An 18,599-nucleotide genomic window follows, 5' to 3' on the forward strand; every position below is an offset into this window, starting at 1 on the left:
TTTGGTATAGTCATATCGGTACTGCTATAGAGATGAAGATCTGACTAAAAAGGCCAAAATGATTGCACGTAATGCCAAACTCTAAAGATCACAATGAAAATAACTCATGTCATTCTTTTGGAACCCTTTGAGAATGAAACAAAGACAGTGTATACATGGTTCAGACCATCGATTTGAGAGATTTCACTTTTCTCTGCATCGTCCAGGTTACACAAGGATACACGAAGAACTTTGGTGCAGGAAGACGCAATTCGGCCCATCGTGCCTGCGTGCCACACCAACCCCAGTGTTGTGATCCATTCACACACAAGCCAATATCCCAACACCCCTCTATCTCCAATGCATCCAGGTACCTAACGAATTGCCATTTAAACTTATTTACTGCCTCCACTACCTACACTGCTGTCCAGCGCAGGCAAGATCCTTGCCAGACTCCTGCTCAACAGACTGATACCAGCTATTGCTGAAGACTATCTCCCAGAGAGCCAGTGTGGTTTCAGAGCCAACAGGAGCACTACAGATATGGTGTTTGTCCTCAGACAGCTCCAGGAGAAATGCAAAGAGCAGAACAAGGGACTGTATGTAACGTTTGCCGACCTCACTAAGGCGTTCGACACGGTGAGCAGAAGCGGACTGTGGCTAATCATGGAAAGACTTGGCTGTCCCCCAAAGTTCCTGAACATGGTTATCCAGTTCCATGAAGACCAGCATGGTCGGGTCAGATACAGCAACGACCTCTTGGAGCCTTTCCCTATCATCAACGGCGTCAAGCAGGGCTGTGTCCTTGCACCTACCCTTTTCTCCATCTTCTTCAGCACGATGCTCCAGCAGGCCACAGAAGATCTTGATTATGAAGACGGCGTCTACATCCGATATAGCACTGAGGGCAGCTTGTTCAGCCTGAGGCGACTTCAGGCCCACACAAAGACCATGGAGCAACTGATCCGAGTGCTTTTGTTTGCCGATGATGCTGCCCTTGTTGCTCACACTGAGACAGCCCTGCAGCGCTTAACATCCTGCTTCGCAGAGGCTGCGCAGCTCTTCAAACTTGAAGTCAGCCTGAAGAAGACTGAAGTCTTGCACCAACCCTCACTCCAGGAAGAGTACCACCCTCCTCACATCTCCATTGGCCAGTCAGAGCTGAAGACAGTCCACCAGTTCTGCTACCTGGGGTGCACCGTATCTTCAGATGCCAAGATCGACAAGGAAATCGACAACAGACTGGTGAAAGCAAGCAGTGCATTTGGAAGACTCTACAAGCGAGTGTGGAACAATCGGCATCTGAAGAAGGGCACAAAGATCAGCATGTACCATGCAGCCGTACTGACCACACTCCTGTATGGTGCCGAGTCATGGGTTACCTACCGTCGCCACCTCCGACTCCTCGAGCGTTTCCACGAGCACTGTCTTTGCTCCATCCTCAACATTCACTGGAGTGACTTCGTCACCAACATTGAAGTACTTGAAGGAGCGGAAGTCAACAGCATAGAGGCCATGATGCTGAAGACTCAGCTACGCTGGGCAGGGCACGTTTCCAGAATGGAGGATCTCCACCTGCCCAAGATTGTGCTGTATGGAGAGCTATCCTCTGGCCACCGTGACGTAGGCGCTCCAAAGAAATGCTACAAAGACTCCCTGAAGAAGTCCCTCAGCGTCTGCCAAATTGACCACCATCAGTGCCAGTGGTCAACCCTTGCTGCCGATCGAGATGGATGGAGACGCTCAGTCTGCCAGGCAGTCTCCCCCTTCGAGTGCTGCCGCAGAGCCAGCCTTGAAGACAAAAGAAGAAGGAGAAAGAACTGGGATGCCTTTGCAACCATTCCAGACCAAACCTTCATCTGCAGCCGCTGTGGTCGGACCTGCCTGTTCCGTATCGGACTCACCAGCCACCAGCGAGCCTGCAGCCGACGTGGACCCCACCCTTCTTGATCTTCGCCTGCGAAGCAAAGCCAAGAGAGAAGAGAGAGACTGCCTCCACTGCCACTACCATTCCAGGAAGACTATTCCATGCACTAACCATCTCTCCGACTGAAACACCATCCATCGGGACCATAATCTGTGCAGAGCGTTGGTGCTGCCCAAGCAGTCTCCTTGGCCATTGGGCACAATCCTGGAGAGGTTACCACTCTGACACAGAATACCAGCAAGCTGGCACTCATTTTGCTGACCTTGGAAGGATCTTCTTCTTCTTCTTCTTGTGTATGGCAGCTTAGCTGCCGGGGTAGCTATCATTTATTGGAAGCGTGACTGTGTCGCTGATGCAGTGCCCCTCTACCAGTACACACTGGTCCTCATTTTGCCGACCTCGGAAGGATGACAGGCAGAGTCAACCCCACCTAGTATTAATTCAACAGCAGAGTGGGATTTGAACTCAGGATCCAAGGATACCACAGGAACCATTAAGCCAACACCAGGCATAATCTTGTCTATACCCTTCATGATCTTAAACACCTTGATGAGATCCCCTCATAACCACCTCCTTACTAATATATAAAGTCCTATTTCCTTCAAACAATCCTCAGAGCTTAGTCAAGCTAACCTTGGAATCAATCTAGTAACCCTTGGCTGTACCTTCTCTATGGCAGCTCTGCTATTTCTAAGTTGTGGAAACCAAAGTTGTACACAATATTCTAGAAGAGGCCTCATTAAATTCCTTTTCAATGTTAAAACTGCTTCTTTTGATTTATAATTTACCTCCTACAAATACAACCTAAAACCCCGTGGAACCTAAAAACAAGCCCTCCAACTTACCTAACAACCTCATCGAATGCCTTCTGAAAGTTTGGATATAATACATCCACTGCACTTCTCCTGACCCACTCAATCAGATACTTCTTTGTGGAACTCAAACAAATTTGTTAAACATGATCTCCATTTATTAAATCCATGCTCACGATCGTTAATTAAATGGCTCCTCATTTGGTCCTTAACATCCATAACACCTTCCCCACAATTGAAGTCAAGCTCACAGGTCTATCGTTCCTTAATCATTCTGTAGAACATTTATTAAACAGTGGTGATCAAATAGAGGTAAAAACATTTGCAAGGTATAATGAACAGTTTCACGCTGTCATCCTATAGTACGGGCATTTTATGAAGAATCTTTGGTCAACCTTGAACAAATTGAAACAGAAAGTATCTCTGCTGTTTTATCCTCCTGCCTCTGTCCTCAATCACATAGAAAAAGTTCGAATGGATCCTTGAAGGAGAAACCTGTGAAAGTCACTGGAATATGACCACACCCAAAAATGTCATTTTTCCACATTTCAGCCTTCTTTAAACATGTTAAAACCTTTGTGGATGTGCCGTCGTAGCCGTCAAACACGACAATGGCTTCTCCATACTTCTTTGTCACATATTCAGTGTACTGATTGTAGGTGTCTTTGTATGTAGCTCTACATGACCGTGGGATCTGCTGAAATAGGGCTCCACCATCCAAGACATACTGCACATAACCCATCATCACCAGAATATCAGGTGTCAGAAGACCCCAGATGGCATCAGCCAGGGCTGCTTCTGTGGTTTTAGAAGCAGCAGAGACCAATCAAAGAAGGCTGCTGGGTGACTGCACAGCTTCTACTTGAAGGCCGATTCGAGATCATTTTATGAGCCTGGATTTTATCATCGTCAATGTTGATCGACGATTTTGTGTTGAGTGTGACAACCCGGTCTTTCCTCCTGAATGTATACTCTGCAGCAGTTTTCCCATCCATGGACTTCAGAATTGTATTTCCAACTGCCTTTGCTGTGTCAACGTTGACGGTGTGGTGTGCGTGGACCTCAGTGACAACGTTCCACAGACTTAGGTCGGAGCAGAAAGGATTTAGCTCTTGGAGACAGTGGAGAACTGCTTGCATGTCCCTCCAGTCACAGGCTTGACTAGCTCTCGTCATGCCCATGTTCTGTTTTCCTGTGTTGCAGTTCACTCCCGTGAGCTCTTGCATTGCCATGTTAACTTCTGCACAGGAAGGCATGGATAGCAGCCACATCAGACATTGTTTCTCTGTCATTCCTCGTCCTCTCGTGAGGCCCCGTTAGTCTTCATGCTCCTCATCAACACCTGCTCGATTATGAGATCTGAGGAAAGACCATCAAATAGACGATTACTTCTCACCGCATTGAGACCCTCTTCAAATCGTTTTTGCACTGCAGAATGTTGAGCTTGGACATCTGCTGTCGATATATCCTTTCAGATTTTGTGTAGAGGTTGTGGCTTTATGCTGCCAGGTAGGGTAGCATTTCTGAAATGGCCTGCAGGGGTAATACCCAGTTACCAGTACCCTCTGCCCTGATGAACTTGCGCAAGATGTCTACCATATCCATGCACTGTACCCAGAGAGCTGCAGTTCTGGAAGACATCTTCACAGACTCAACTTGACTTTCAAGACAGTCTCTGATTCTGTTCAGCACATCAGTCGGGCAAACTTCTTCTGCAGACATTGAACCATCCATCAGCTTCTCATCGAGGACAGCAACTTCGCCCAGGTCTGTTCTCCTGCCCGTATCTGCAGCAGGGTCATCATCTGATAGGGTTGTAGCTGCTTCATCAGGATCCAGATCTTCAGACTTCATATCTTCTGAGTTGCCAGGTTGACATGGTAGACGGACATCAAATGTGTTGTACAGCAACAGGGCATTGAGTGCTGAATCAAACAATGAAGTGTGCTCAAACTGCGTGAGAAATGACCTTGCCAGTCAGCATATGGACAACTGCAGTGGGTGCATTAAACTTACAATGGAATTAGTAAACGTCCAGGCATTGGTCAGGGAGTTGTAAAGGGTACAAATTGGCTAATTTGGGACTGTCAGAAGTACAGTTATATCAGTGCAATTAGAGCACAATTAATCTAGATGAAGCAGGTGTCTTCATTTGCCTTCACACATTCTAAAAAATAAAATAAATACTGATTTCAGGAGTTTCCCTTCTTAAGACTTTACATATGCCATAAAGGTCACCTTCCGAGGTATGATGTAGGTGAGAGAGCTTTTCTTGAAAGTTGTTCGAGGACATGGTACATATGATGTCTGTACTAAATATTATAGTACTATCCTATGGTTTTCATAATTGCACAGTTCTATGGATTATTTATTTAAGTTTGGAGAAGCACTACACACACACACACACACACACACACACACACACACACACACACACACACACACACACACACACACACACACACACACACACACACACACACACACACACACACACACACACACACACACACTTCAATGAGTTGGTGCTTTCATTGCAATAACTGTTCTGAAGTTGAAACAGTCACAGCATTAAAATAAAGGATCAATGAGGTTCACTTCGTTGTTTATATCTTTCAGGACGTAGATGAATGGATTTAATTGTATATATATATTTTTAGTGACGTCATCGATAACTAATTGAAACAATTAATAGCAAGGCAGTATTGTACACGTACCGTACAGTGCAATAAACAGATTGAACATCATAACATAAGCCTATTATATCATGCTCCCTTACCGCACTCCTCTCTCACTCTCTTCCGCTTGCTGACCTGTTTCCTTTTCACCATCTACGTCAAACGGGGAAGCCCACAGAGGAGTGGCGCGTGCCTCGTGACGTCATAGAGTGTCAGCAATTTATATTGTCGATTGTTTGCAGTTGGGATATGAAGAATTCTAAACTTCATGAGAAAAGGTCCTTCTATGAATCATGCATGGGATTTAAAGTAGGTTACTCATTCTTGGTCACGTCTCGTCGGTATATAATTGATTGCAGGGTTTTAGGGGGAATTTGCCCTGAAGTTGATTGTTTAACTTTTAAAAATCCGCAGGTGGCTTCCAGGCCACGAGGGACTAAACGTTTTTGAGGAAGTATACATGTAGAAAGAATTTTGTTAATGTGTTACGTGATAAGCAAAAGTTTACAAAGTTTAGTTTCGCCAAAGGATGTTATAAATTAACAAGGTGCCTGAACAATTTTGGTGATAACAAGGTAATCATGGCAACACAATCATTTTGTATCTCAGCCAAGTGCGCAGGAAGGTGAAGATTGAAGAGACAAGCAATAACTGCATGAGCACTCTGGAGAGAGAGCACACCTCCGCCATGCTGATTACTTTACGTTTTGGATCCCACTGATAGGCTGGATCTGGATTCGGACCTGAACTAAAATTTAATCGGTTTGTTGTGATCACCTAACCAACTCACCGAGCAAGTTTCGGCCGAATCTGTCCAAAAAACTTGAGATATTTTGTTCACAAACAAACAGACAGACAGACAGACAGGGGTAAAAACATAATCTCCATCAACCTTCGGTGGCAGAGGTAAAAACTGTAATTTTCTTTCATTCTTTGTACTGTATATAGAACGGAGCAGAGGGAAGATATTGGAGCGTTTCTAAAGGGAATTGGGTAATCAGTATGTTCTAAATTAAGCAGGCACGTTTTAATGTTTATGTTGAGTTGATTGAATGTTTCAAATTTTTTTTAACGTTTTGACCAACTGTGTCTTGAGAGTATCTAAATAAGGATCATGGGAGACCTTGTACTGACAGTGAGCCCGTGTTTACATCATCCCACAGCTCATGATGCTGGGATTCCATGTTTACATCCCACAACTCATGATGCTGGGATTCCATGTGTAAATCCCACAGCTCATGATGCTGGGATTCCATGTTTAAATCCCATTGCTCATGATACTGGTATTCCATGTTTATATGCCACAGCTCATGATGCTGGGATTCCATGTTTAAATTCCACAGCTCATGATGCTGGAATTCCATGTTTATGTGCCACAGCTAATGATGCTGGGATTCCATGTTTAGATCCCATAGCTCATGATGCTTGGATTCCATGTTTAAATCCCATCGCTCATGATGCTGGGGTTCCATGTTTACATCACATACCTCATGATACTGGGATTCCATGTTTACATCACATACCTCATGATGCTGGGGTTCCATGTTTACATCACATACCTCATGATGCTGGGGTTCCATGTTTACATCACATACCTCATGATACTGGGATTCCATGTTTACATCACATAGCTCATGATGCTGGGATTCCATGTTTAAATCACAGAGCTCATGATGTTGGGATTCCATGTTTATATCCCACAGCTCATGATGCTGGGATTCCTTGTTTACATCCCACAGCTCATGATGTTGGGATTCCATGTTTAAATTCCAAGGTGCATGATGCTGGGATTCCATGTTTAAATTCCAAGGCACATGATGCTGGGATTCCATGTTTACATCCCACTTACAGTGTATATTTGTGTGCAGTCTACTGTGCTATTCTTGTAATTCAAGTAATAATGCACTGATATTTCCACATGTCCTTGTTCAGCACAAGTCCTCAATGGGCCTTAGTCAGCGTTCTCCACAACTTATGAAGTAGCACTCAGTCTATGAATGTCAGTGGGACTATAATGACAAGTGGATCGCAGGTGTTCCAAAATCAGACTTATTTGACTGGAATTGTCTTTCCTCTTGTGATTCCAATCATGCAAAGGAAAATTTCAGTTACAGTTATACCACAAGTACACAAATACATGTTTGACATTCAAAATTCACAATAAACAGATTTCAGCACATATATATATATATATATATATATATATATATATATATATATATATATATATATATATATATATATATATATATATATATATATATATATATATATATATATATATATATTGTCAGCGAAATGTTTGTTTGTTTGTTTGTGACCCTAATCCTCTGAGCTCCTCAGGTTAATTGCCACAAAACTTTATAGGATCACATTATTTACCACGGTGCACCGAAAGAGGGGTTTTAAACAGTCTTTTTCTCACCATTTATCTATCTATAATTCCAGCAATCTCTGTGTGTCTGTCGGTCTGTGACCACTGTTTCTCGACAACCACTGGTCCGATCTAATTGAAACTTGCCAGGTATATTGCTGGGGACCTGAGTATGTGCCTTTTCAAGGTTTGATATTAATCGGACAAGTGGTTCCCAAGTTATGGCCATTTATTTACCAAACCAATGACAGGACACGTTGCTGCGTAGGCGTGGCCGTTGGGGAAGAGATCCTCAGTTACCAATGACAGGACACGTTGCTTGGCGTTTTGCACCCACAGTATCTATCTTCTATCTATAATTCCAGAAATCTCTGTTTCTTTGCCTTTTCAAGGTTTGAAATTAATTGGACAAGTGGTTCCCAAGTTATGGCCAAGTTTGAGCGCGTTCGCCATTATGGGTTACAACGTACGTACTTCCAGATAGTGATGACTCACTGTATTCTAATAATTTCTCGATTTCTTATGCGCATTTATAGATAAACACGATTCTCGGGGTCCGACATCTGGGAACTTCACCCACCCATAATGCAATGTCCGCATAGCAACGCTGGCGAAAGGGAAAACAAAGTACCTCGTTCGCTCGGATCGCCCTGCTATGCGTTGCAGCAGTGTATGTAGCGCTAGCGCTATCGCACAGCACTCAACTCGTTCCTGTTACAAGTTTGTTTCTTTCATAGCATTTATTACACATTATTATTTGCAACAATGCCAAAAAGTTGCTGTATTTTCAGTTGAACTAATAACAAGGCAAAAAAATTCAGAACTCTCCTTTTATCTCATACCAAGTCGGGCTACTGAACCAGAGAGGAGACTTCTGTGGCTTAGAGCCACGAGACAAAAAATTTGTGGGCTTCCAGTGATCGGTAGTTTTTCATTGCCTCATGTGTAAACAGTACTGAGATTAAAAAGCAAAATATATTCTGTGGTTAGTTATAAAAATTGTACCAGGGCAATTAAGCAATGGTACATCATGCAAAAACATTAATGCCTTGGCCCTTGATTGTCATTAATAGGATTAGAACTTACAAACTAAATGCAATGACAATGTGTCGGTCTTTCCTTTAAGTTCACCGCAGTCTTGTCCTCAGCCCAGACGCTTCAACTCAGCAGCCACAAGAAATAGCCACGCACTGCTACATCATTCCAAAACGTAGAGACACACAGGCACACGTGCTCACTCACATACGGCAACGCTTATACACAGTCATACACATAATTAAAATCAGGGATAAGACAGAATTTATACAACATGAATGTGAGCAATATTTTAATCATTCATTGACATTCTTGTTGGGTCGGTGAGTGATCTACAACTAGCACAGATGACGCACCGTCACACAGTACAGACAAGGCAGGTCAATAAAAACTATTACTAACTAGCCACGTCAGCTCAGGAGTTCATAAATAATTTAAATAATATATTAACACTTCAGTACAGCAACAGCGAACGCAGTGAGCTTCATACTTAACGCATACACGTGAGAGAATAGGAAACAACAACAACAACAACAACAACACAATACCCCTGGCTATTTGGAATCCGTGTCATTAGTTATGACCTTTTGCTTCCGGTTGTTGCTAAACGGTGTGCGGTGTATAAACACGATTGGGTGTTATTTCTATCTTGTGAATATTACTTAACGCGTGCACATGAGAGAATAGGAAACAACAAAAACAACACAATACCCTGCCAATTGTGAATCCGTGTTGTTGGCTATGACCATTTTGCTTCCTTTTTTTTTTTTGCTTCTGGTGTTTTTTTGTTTCCGCTTTTTGTCATTGGGAATGATGCATGCCGGGAGATAAAGGCATCGTCGGAGACATGAAATACCCAAATAATATCAGACATGGTGTATATTTCCTCCACTGATTTTAATAAAGATATCTCCCGCATCATCAAAAAATAATTTTTAATCGTGATTTACGTTATTTGATCGCTAATTCCGAAGTAACCGGAAATTGCGTATACAGTCGTGAACAAGTTGTAGGTAAAGTCAGAAGCGAATGTAAGAAGAATGCTACGTTCATTTCTAGTATTTCTTTTTTTTAGATGAGATCCTGTTCTAGGCGGTGTAGTTGTCGTTGTCGTTGTGAAGGTAATGTTGAGGAATTTTTTTTTTCAGATGAGATCCTGTTCTAGGCGGTGTAGTTGTTGTGAAGCTAACGTAGAGGTAATATTTATTTTTGCAGATGAGATCCTGTTCTAGGCGGTGTAGTTGTTGGTGTTGTGAAGGTAATGTTAAGGTAATATTTTTTTTTCATAGCAAAAAGACGGTTTAATTTGATATATTTAAGAAGCGAATGTAAGAAGAATTCTACGTTCGCTTCTAGGCTTTGCCTATTCCATATTATTAGATAATACACAGTTAAAACTTGGTTTAAAAATTGAATTACATACCTGGTGTCTTGACGAGATACGTGTACATACGTCCGGGTATTGCACGTTCGGCCATTCCTTCGGGTTGTCGATCCACGAATCACCGGGGTGCTGGTAGGGGCAAGAATCAAGGCCAATTAACTGTATTTTGGCTCGATATCTGGCCAATGCATCACCTGACAAATGTTCTACATATTGATATGACATTGCAAACACTTGGGTGAACACAATGTATCAACAATTTATCTGAAATACATCGACAGAAAAAAAAAAACCAAGCAGTCATAGACTGGTACTTACGAAATCGTCAACTTGACCTCTGACCTTGTCTAATAAAATCTGTCTCTTGAGAAGGTGGCGACGCAAACCAGAAGTTTCTACGATGATTCTGTCCCAAACCATCAAAAATTGAATGTTTGACCTCACCGTGACCTTTGACCGATTTTGACCAAAATCTAATCAGTGCTAGCCATCACCCTCCTGAATCACGTGGTGTAATTTGACATTGGTCGCTTCTTCCGTTCTCGAGTTATCGTGCCTACAAACAAACAGAGGACGGAAGTCATCAATATACTTACCTAACCCTAACCCGAGCAAATCACTCGGCTTTGCGTGCAAGTAAAACCACGATGTGCGTGCGTCTGTGGCCGGTGATGCGTTTGTTTTCCCCTTTGCCAACATGGCGGTCGCGTTACCAAGCGAAGTCACGTGACTGTGACGTATGTCCGACCTCAAGAATGCCCCAATCCAGTCGTAGTTTACGAGAGCGAAGGAACGACCTGTGTGGTTGTTGTTTCCAGCACGCGGTTTGAAAGTTTATTTCTATTTTTTTGCACGTACGGGCACGCACTAGTAAGTTATAAACACCCGAGCTGCCACCTGCCACCATCTCAGCAAGGGTAGATCCATAATATATACAATGCTTCATAAAAAGCCCATTTTCTTTCGGGTTTCAACCTGGATACCGATATATTTGGTGAGGTGGTAAACTCCGATCGTCAAATATGGAATCAAATGTAAAAAAAAAAAAACCGTCAATTAAGACCTCACCATGATAGGTGAAATCGGCTGAGGAGGAATCACCTGAGCTCTGAAATGCGCGAATCATTTAAAAATCGAACGTAGTTTAAATACAATCCACACATCGATTTAAAGGTAATTTTACCGCTCATCTGAAGACATAACTCTCAAGGGTGAAAATAATTTGTTGAAAAACAAAATGGGTTTGCCATCTTAGCTAACTTCACCAAATATACACCTCAAATATGCAAGCATCGTATAGTTGATCAGAGATGTTTGATTAATTTAATTGTAGATGTCTCACCTCAAATGAGAATTTTTAATATTTTTTTGGAGTGTGTACGTATTCGTGGCAGAAACGGGACTTCAGTGTAAAATTCAGGGATGAAATATCGTAGTGGGTGGAGCCAGTAACCTTGACAACCATTAATTTATTTGATTTTTCAAATGGTTTCTGGTCACCAGCACAGAAATATCCAATCACAGGTGAGATATATTTCATTTATTACAATATTTATCGATATCTCCGTCCTCTGAACGATGTCTTATTTGAGGGGCCATTCAAAAATGACGTACATATTGCATGGGGCCAGGGGGTTTGGAGTTTGGTGGGGGAGGGTGTGTGTCCAAACATGATTGATTTTACACTTACAGGGGGTTGGAGGGTGTTTCCAGAGCCATTATGTAAGGACCTTTTTTTGTTACATATTAAAACGAGCTGTGAGCTGTAAAAAAAAGGGACTTTTTGGATGTTTCTGGGTCAGCTTTCCCGTAACCTTGAATGAGGTTCTGATTGAGAATTTCTCTGTTCGCCATGGCTTTACCAAGAGATCTCACTGAAAACGGGTCAATGGAAGAAAAACAAGCTCGAATGAGCTAAGATCCTCGTCCTCTTTATGATGACGTCATAAAAACGAATATGACGTCATTGTGATGTATCAGGTTTGCGATAGATTATCTGTGCTAATGCCCGGCTTGATTCCCTCAAACAAAATTCAAACAGCTTCCCTAGTTTCGGAGTTAATGTTTTAGGCGATTTCCATTAGCGGAGATATTTTGACATCATAACTTTTTTTCTAGGAGGAATTTTCAACATCGGAGATGGTTACTGTCTGCTTCGGGTATTTTTACATATATACGCCAAGTTTCAGGAAATTTCGATGAAAACTGTAGGCTGTGAAGCAAACTAGTTTGGGAGATAATGGTATAGGCGATTTCCATTAGCGGCGATATTATGACGTTAACTTTTTTTTCTAGGAAGAATTTCCAAAATCTGAGATGGTTACTGCCTGCGCGTGGGCTTTCTGCATATACATGGCAAGTTTCATGAAGATCCGATGAAAACTCTGGGTTGTGAAACAAAAAATGTCAAAAAAATAGGAATGACGTCATAAAAATTGATATGACGTCATAGTGATGTATCGTATGTGCGGTAATTCATCTCTGCTAATGCCCTGTTCGATTCCCACAAACAGAATTCAAAAAGCTTGCCTAGTTTGAGATAATTTTTTAGGCGATTTCCATGAGCGGAGATATTTTGACATCATAACTTTTTTTCTTGGAGGAATTTTCAAAATCGGAGATGGTTGCTGTCTGCGCAGAGTATTTTTACATATCTTTTCCAAGTTTCAGGAAGTTTCGGTGAAAACTGTAGGCTGTGAAACAAATGAAACAAAAACAAAAAATGTCAAAAAGTAGGAATGACGTCATAAAAATTGATATGACGCCATAGTGATGTATCATATGTGCGTTAATTCATCTCTGCTAATGCCCTGTTCGATTCCCGCAAACAAAATTCAAAAAGCTTGCCTAGTTTCGGAGATAATTTTTTAGGCGATTTCCATTAGCGGACATATTTTGACGTCATAACTTTTTTTTCTTGGAGGAATCTTCAAAAACGGAGATCGTTACTGTCAGCGCAGGGTATTTTTACATATATAAGCCAAGTTTCAGGAAGTTTTGATAAAAACTGTAAGCTGTGAAACAAAAAAGTCCAACAAGACCAACAACATAAGACTTTGAGATCCTCCACGAGGATCTAAAAAGTGATGCCACCTCCCTTGGAAAAGGAAGAAGAGGCTGCAACAGGAAAATAGATTGTCCATCTCTATACATAAAACCGAAATTTTTTATTGTTTGTGACCTTACTGCTTTGAGCTCCCAAAGTTAATTCACGACAGAACTTTGTATGAACAGATTTTTAACCACGATGCACCTAAATAGGCGGTTTAAACACCCATAAGGAAGTCATTTGGCCCATTATTGCCATGTTGCACTGCATAGTTAATTTATTTACTAACATGAGGTAATTTCTTTACAACAGCTTCACTCATTTACACCCTTGTAAAGCCTGGAGACTCCATTAGACCTTTTACCACATTAGATCCTTTAATACCCATTTAGATTATTTTGAGATGTATAGACCATCTTCGACACTTTTCAGACCGATAAACCTTTTAAGACCCTTTGGACAATTTCAGACCATTTGGACACCTCAGACCACTTTTGCACTTTTGCCCTTAGACCCCTGCAGACATTTAAACCCATTTAAGACCCTTTAAACGCTTAAAACCCAGTTATGCCCCTTAAGTCACTTAAGACCCCTCTACACACTTTAGAAAATCGAACAAAAATTCCCCCGAAAATTATTTTTGACGTTTTTCATGGACCATTCGCGTTCCATCACAAGTTGTGAAGATAAATCAAGACTGACATCCCAAAGTGAAACTGAGGTAGAAAAATGAAACTGAAATGACTGATCTCTGGATCATCCAATTGGAATCCAGAATGAAATGCTGTGAGAAATAATGAATGGAAATTGCTGAAAGCAAAGCTCTGGAGAGTATAGAGAGAGGCGGCAAGTTGCGGACTGAAGAAGAGATGTGGAGAGGGAAAGGTGCCTGTAGGTGGTCGGTTGGCATGGAAAGAACGTTGGTGATCTTCCATCAGGCGGTAGGCCCAAAAAGTGCCTAAATTTGCTTCCCAGCCAAGCTTTCATAATATCACCCTCACTCCCAAGCAGTATTTCAGAGGTACTACAAGTATGGATTGGAAATATTCACTGGTGGAATGAAACGAGGTTGCCAAGGTTACCAGCTCCACCGACTGTGATATCAGTCAACATTGTTTTTCATTTATATGTTTACTGCTTTTGACGTTTACATGTGGTATATGCTTGGGAGCCTGAGTGGTACATGTTTCTGTCTGTGCTGTCACTGATGATTCGCCAACAAGCGATGAAACCGGTCCGGTAGCTGAGGGAGTATGTTGCATTGGGATTCTCATGTATGTACCATTTGTGAATGTCATGTGGAGGAACTCTGGGAAGGGTTTGAAACGGCAAAGGGCTTGCCTTGGGTAACCTTTCATGGGTGTTTTATGTAGCTTATTTGGTTACAAAAGCATATAGATATATTTTCTCCATATAATATGTCGGTTTTGTACAGCGACTTCACATTCATGGCTCCCTGTATATTATGTATACAAATATGGTGGGAATAAATAACAGCCAAGAGAGGGAAGAGGGTGCAAGACCAAAAAGGAGGTGTTAGAATACAGAGAGGTGTTACAATACAGCAACGTGAGAGTAACTGCAGGTCGAGACACTCAGCTTCACCGTGGGAGATCACATTGGTTTTGAGCACCTTGCTTCCCACTACATCAAGAAGGGCAAGATTTGAGACATGGGCACCAGCCCAAAAAAGATTTATAGTTGTTATAAATTCACATAAATTTTTGAACTTCGGGATGGAGATGTTAAGTTAGATTAAGGAAAAGATAAGAATGGGATTAGTATAAAGAAAATAAGTTTTAAAAAACCAAAAACATTTGTCATTGATTCGTTTTGATCGATGAAGTTAACACTACGCAGACAACTCACATGTACAGTAGGTCAAAATGATTTTCAACCTCATGAGCAGGAAACATGGTACAATATGATGGCCTTTTTATCTCACAATTGTACCCATTTTAAATAATTTAGAATTGATGTGGCCTACATGACATACATTACATCCCAATATACCAGAATGGACATTTAATTGAAATTAATACTTCCTAATGATAAAAATATTTTGGGTGGAATGCTAAAAATAAGATTCCAATGGGCATTTATTGGTTAATGATCGTGATTCTTATTTACATCCATCTTGGATACACCATGTATGCGAATGTTTTGGAAAAAATAAATAAAAATGCACCAGCAAAGTAGAGTGGGTCACTTGACCCTGCAACAGTGCTCGATATGTTTCTTTCAATAATGCGGACTGCCCAGGCACGGATTGCTGTCCAGGTCACATGACTGGATGATGTTAGGCGCCTTCATTGTACCTAGTTTGTGGCTCACCTGGACGTGCACACGGATGTCATGTCTGTGCAGTTTAAACAACACTGTGAATTTTTTTCCTTAATTGGAGAATTTTTATTTACTTAACTTTACGATTACACAGGATGAGAGCATTATCATTTAGAAAATTAGAAACTTTAAAGGGAGGTGAAGGGGAGGTTTGGGGAGCGGGAAGGGAGAATATAAATTAAGGATTCCTTGGACAGATGAGTTTGAGGATCAAAGTGGAGGGTAAAGAAAGTGAGCAGTCAAATGTTGTAGATTATTGAAATATTTGAAGTGTAGCTGTAAATTATTCATGGCTTACATATACACTTGAAACAATCTTCAGAACACTTCCAGTAAAACATTTATGATGAGGCTTGTATCTGAAATGACAAGTAAGTCGAAAAAGGACAAATGAACTTTCTGAGCTTGTTCGTGTCTGGAAATATACAAACAAAGTTTGTTTTACTTTTTCTTTTTTTTACACAGCATCAAACAACAAATTATTTCGTGAAAAATAAGAACATAATGTTTCTTAGGATGGACATACATAAGTTATGATTATTCATCTTTGTACGTTAAACTTTATTGAACAGATGAAGGATGAATGAGTCAATGTTAGACAGATGACTCGGAGCTTTTAATTAAGTTTGCTGATTGATTTGCCATGTCTACATTTTCTTGTAAAAGCTTGGGTTAGGGTTAGGGTTTGCTTTTGGGTTCATTAAATAACATTTACAGAATTCCATTTCAACAAGATAATGTTTTTAAATATAAAGGTTAATTCAATTCACCAGTGCAGTTTCATATAATATAATATATAAAGCTATTTCTGACCACTGACTCACTGACTCAATCATCAACTCACTCACTAATATAAATGTTTCGTTTCTCGGTGGGGTAGAAAGCTGAAGTTTTTGCAGATATACCCAACTCGAAGCTAACATCCCAGGAAAAATCACAAAACTGTCGGAAAATGTCCATAAACGAAAAGATATATGAACTACAATGGCCACTCGGTAGAGTGCATAACCTCAATATTATCAAAAGCAATATGCAACGATCAGTATGACTGCTTGATGCTTGGGAACCTCATTGGTGTGCATTGCCGTCTGCGGTGTCGCTGATGATTCACCAATAAGCAATGAAAACGGTCTGGCAGCTGAGTGGGTGTGTAGCATTGGGATTCTCATGTGTGTACTATGTGTGAATGTCTTTATAGCTGTGGAGGAACTCTGGGAAGGGTTTGAAACAGCAAAGTGCTTACCTTGAGTAGGCCTTTATGATTGCTTTATGCAGCTTCTTCGGCTGGAGGAGCATGGGAGGTGTCAAACAAAATTTAAAATTCCTATATATATATATATATATATATATATATATATACACACACAGACACACACACACACACACACACACACACACACACACACACACACACACACACACACACACACACACACACACACACACACACACACACACACACACACACACACACACACACACACACAGACACACACACACACACACACACACACTGGGGTGCAAAAGTGGGAGTCCACTTAATGAATGCCAAGATTTCTCAAATCATGATTTCAAAAAAAATTTGTCATAATATTGAAGATCTGTATCCATGTTCTTTAATTTATTATACCTATAGTTATTATTGGCTGACACTTTGTCTTACAGAATAAATGAAGAGTGAATTGACTCAAACACAATCTATTAACTAATTAAAACAATCCCAAGTGGAGTTGAGGCAGTTCTCAAGACAAAATTGGGTGTACAGAAATATGTATATATGTGTGTATATATATATATATATATATATATATATATATATATATATATATATATATATATATATATATATATATATATATATATATATATATGTACACACACACACACACACACACACACACACACACACACACACACACACAACATTAGTGGTCAAACAACAGTCTGTGGTCCTTATCTGCTGGGACATCACAATTATATCCATGTTACGTAACTCATGCAGTCGGTGTGTCAAAGATGTTTTTTTTTCTAAGCACTCTCGGTAATACAGTGTACATATGCAGAGATTATATATATGTATATATATATATATATATATATATATATATATATATATATATATATATATATATATATATATATATATAGATATATATACATATATACATACACATATACACATACGTATAAAACATGTACCCAACATACATGCGTACATAATATTATATATATATATATATATATATATATATATATATATATATATATATATATATATATATATATATATATATATATATATATATATATATGGATGTTTATATATGTAGTGTGTGTATATTTATATTTATACACACACATACATACCCACACATACATACATATATACACACACATAAATATATACACACATACACATACACACATATACACACATACATGTACATGTACACACATACATATATACACACACATTTTATCTAAAATAAACAAATAATGTGAAAATAGCATACCAAACTTGGAGGGATTTTCCCAGCACACATACGCTCTTTATAAAAGCAACTCAGCTGAGCATTCAGCACATTGCCAGTCACCGTTCCTAGAAGGACATCGTGCCAGGATCCCCTTTTTCACTTCTTTTCATCTACTTAAAGGCAAAGGTAAGCAGCACACTTCATGTTACAAGGCAACTACGTACTATGAAGGGTGAACCAACGGGGGGTCTTATTGGCTTTAATAGATAAATAATATTTTTGATGTTTCAATTTCTCCATGCATGTATGTTTGTATGTTTGTTCGTCAAAAAAACACACACACACACACACACACACACACACACACACACACACACACACACACACACACACACACACACACACACACACACACACACACACACACACACACACACACACACACACACACACACCACGCACTAAACATTCAAAAGGTTATTTAAGGCAACTGTCCTGCGATTCTCATTTTGTGTTCCAACCTTTTAGACTGCATAATATACAG

At 40.4% G+C, this 18,599-nt stretch overlaps 2 protein-coding genes across 4 annotated transcripts in view; one reads left to right on the plus strand and one right to left on the minus strand.

The window, feature by feature from the left end:
* Positions 1-10,534, minus strand: part of LOC147021150 (uncharacterized) — a 163,329-nt gene extending 152,795 nt beyond the window's left edge. The window contains exons 1-2 of the mRNA XM_085890987.1: positions 10,508-10,534; positions 10,229-10,318 (exon numbers count right to left, since the gene is read on the minus strand). The gene's annotated coding sequence lies outside the window, so the exon portion shown is untranslated. The remainder of the gene's footprint in view (positions 1-10,228; positions 10,319-10,507) is intronic.
* The window catches only part of TNFRSF13B (TNF receptor superfamily member 13B), a 28,245-nt gene continuing 15,331 nt past the window's right edge, over positions 5,686-18,599 (plus strand). Inside the window, exon 1 of one of the 3 annotated variants that reach the window (XM_085890991.1) lies at positions 5,686-5,705. The gene's annotated coding sequence lies outside the window, so the exon portion shown is untranslated. Of the gene's footprint in view, positions 5,706-11,682; positions 11,714-18,102; positions 18,242-18,599 lie in introns of those variants that run through there. The other 2 variants (XM_085890993.1, XM_085890992.1) reach the window with 2 other exon arrangements.

Source organism: Eptatretus burgeri, chromosome 8 (assembly GCF_056783735.1).
Source record: "Eptatretus burgeri isolate ZD-2024b chromosome 8, Ebu_testis_v1, whole genome shotgun sequence".
Lineage (NCBI taxonomy): Eukaryota > Metazoa > Chordata > Myxini > Myxiniformes > Myxinidae > Eptatretus > Eptatretus burgeri.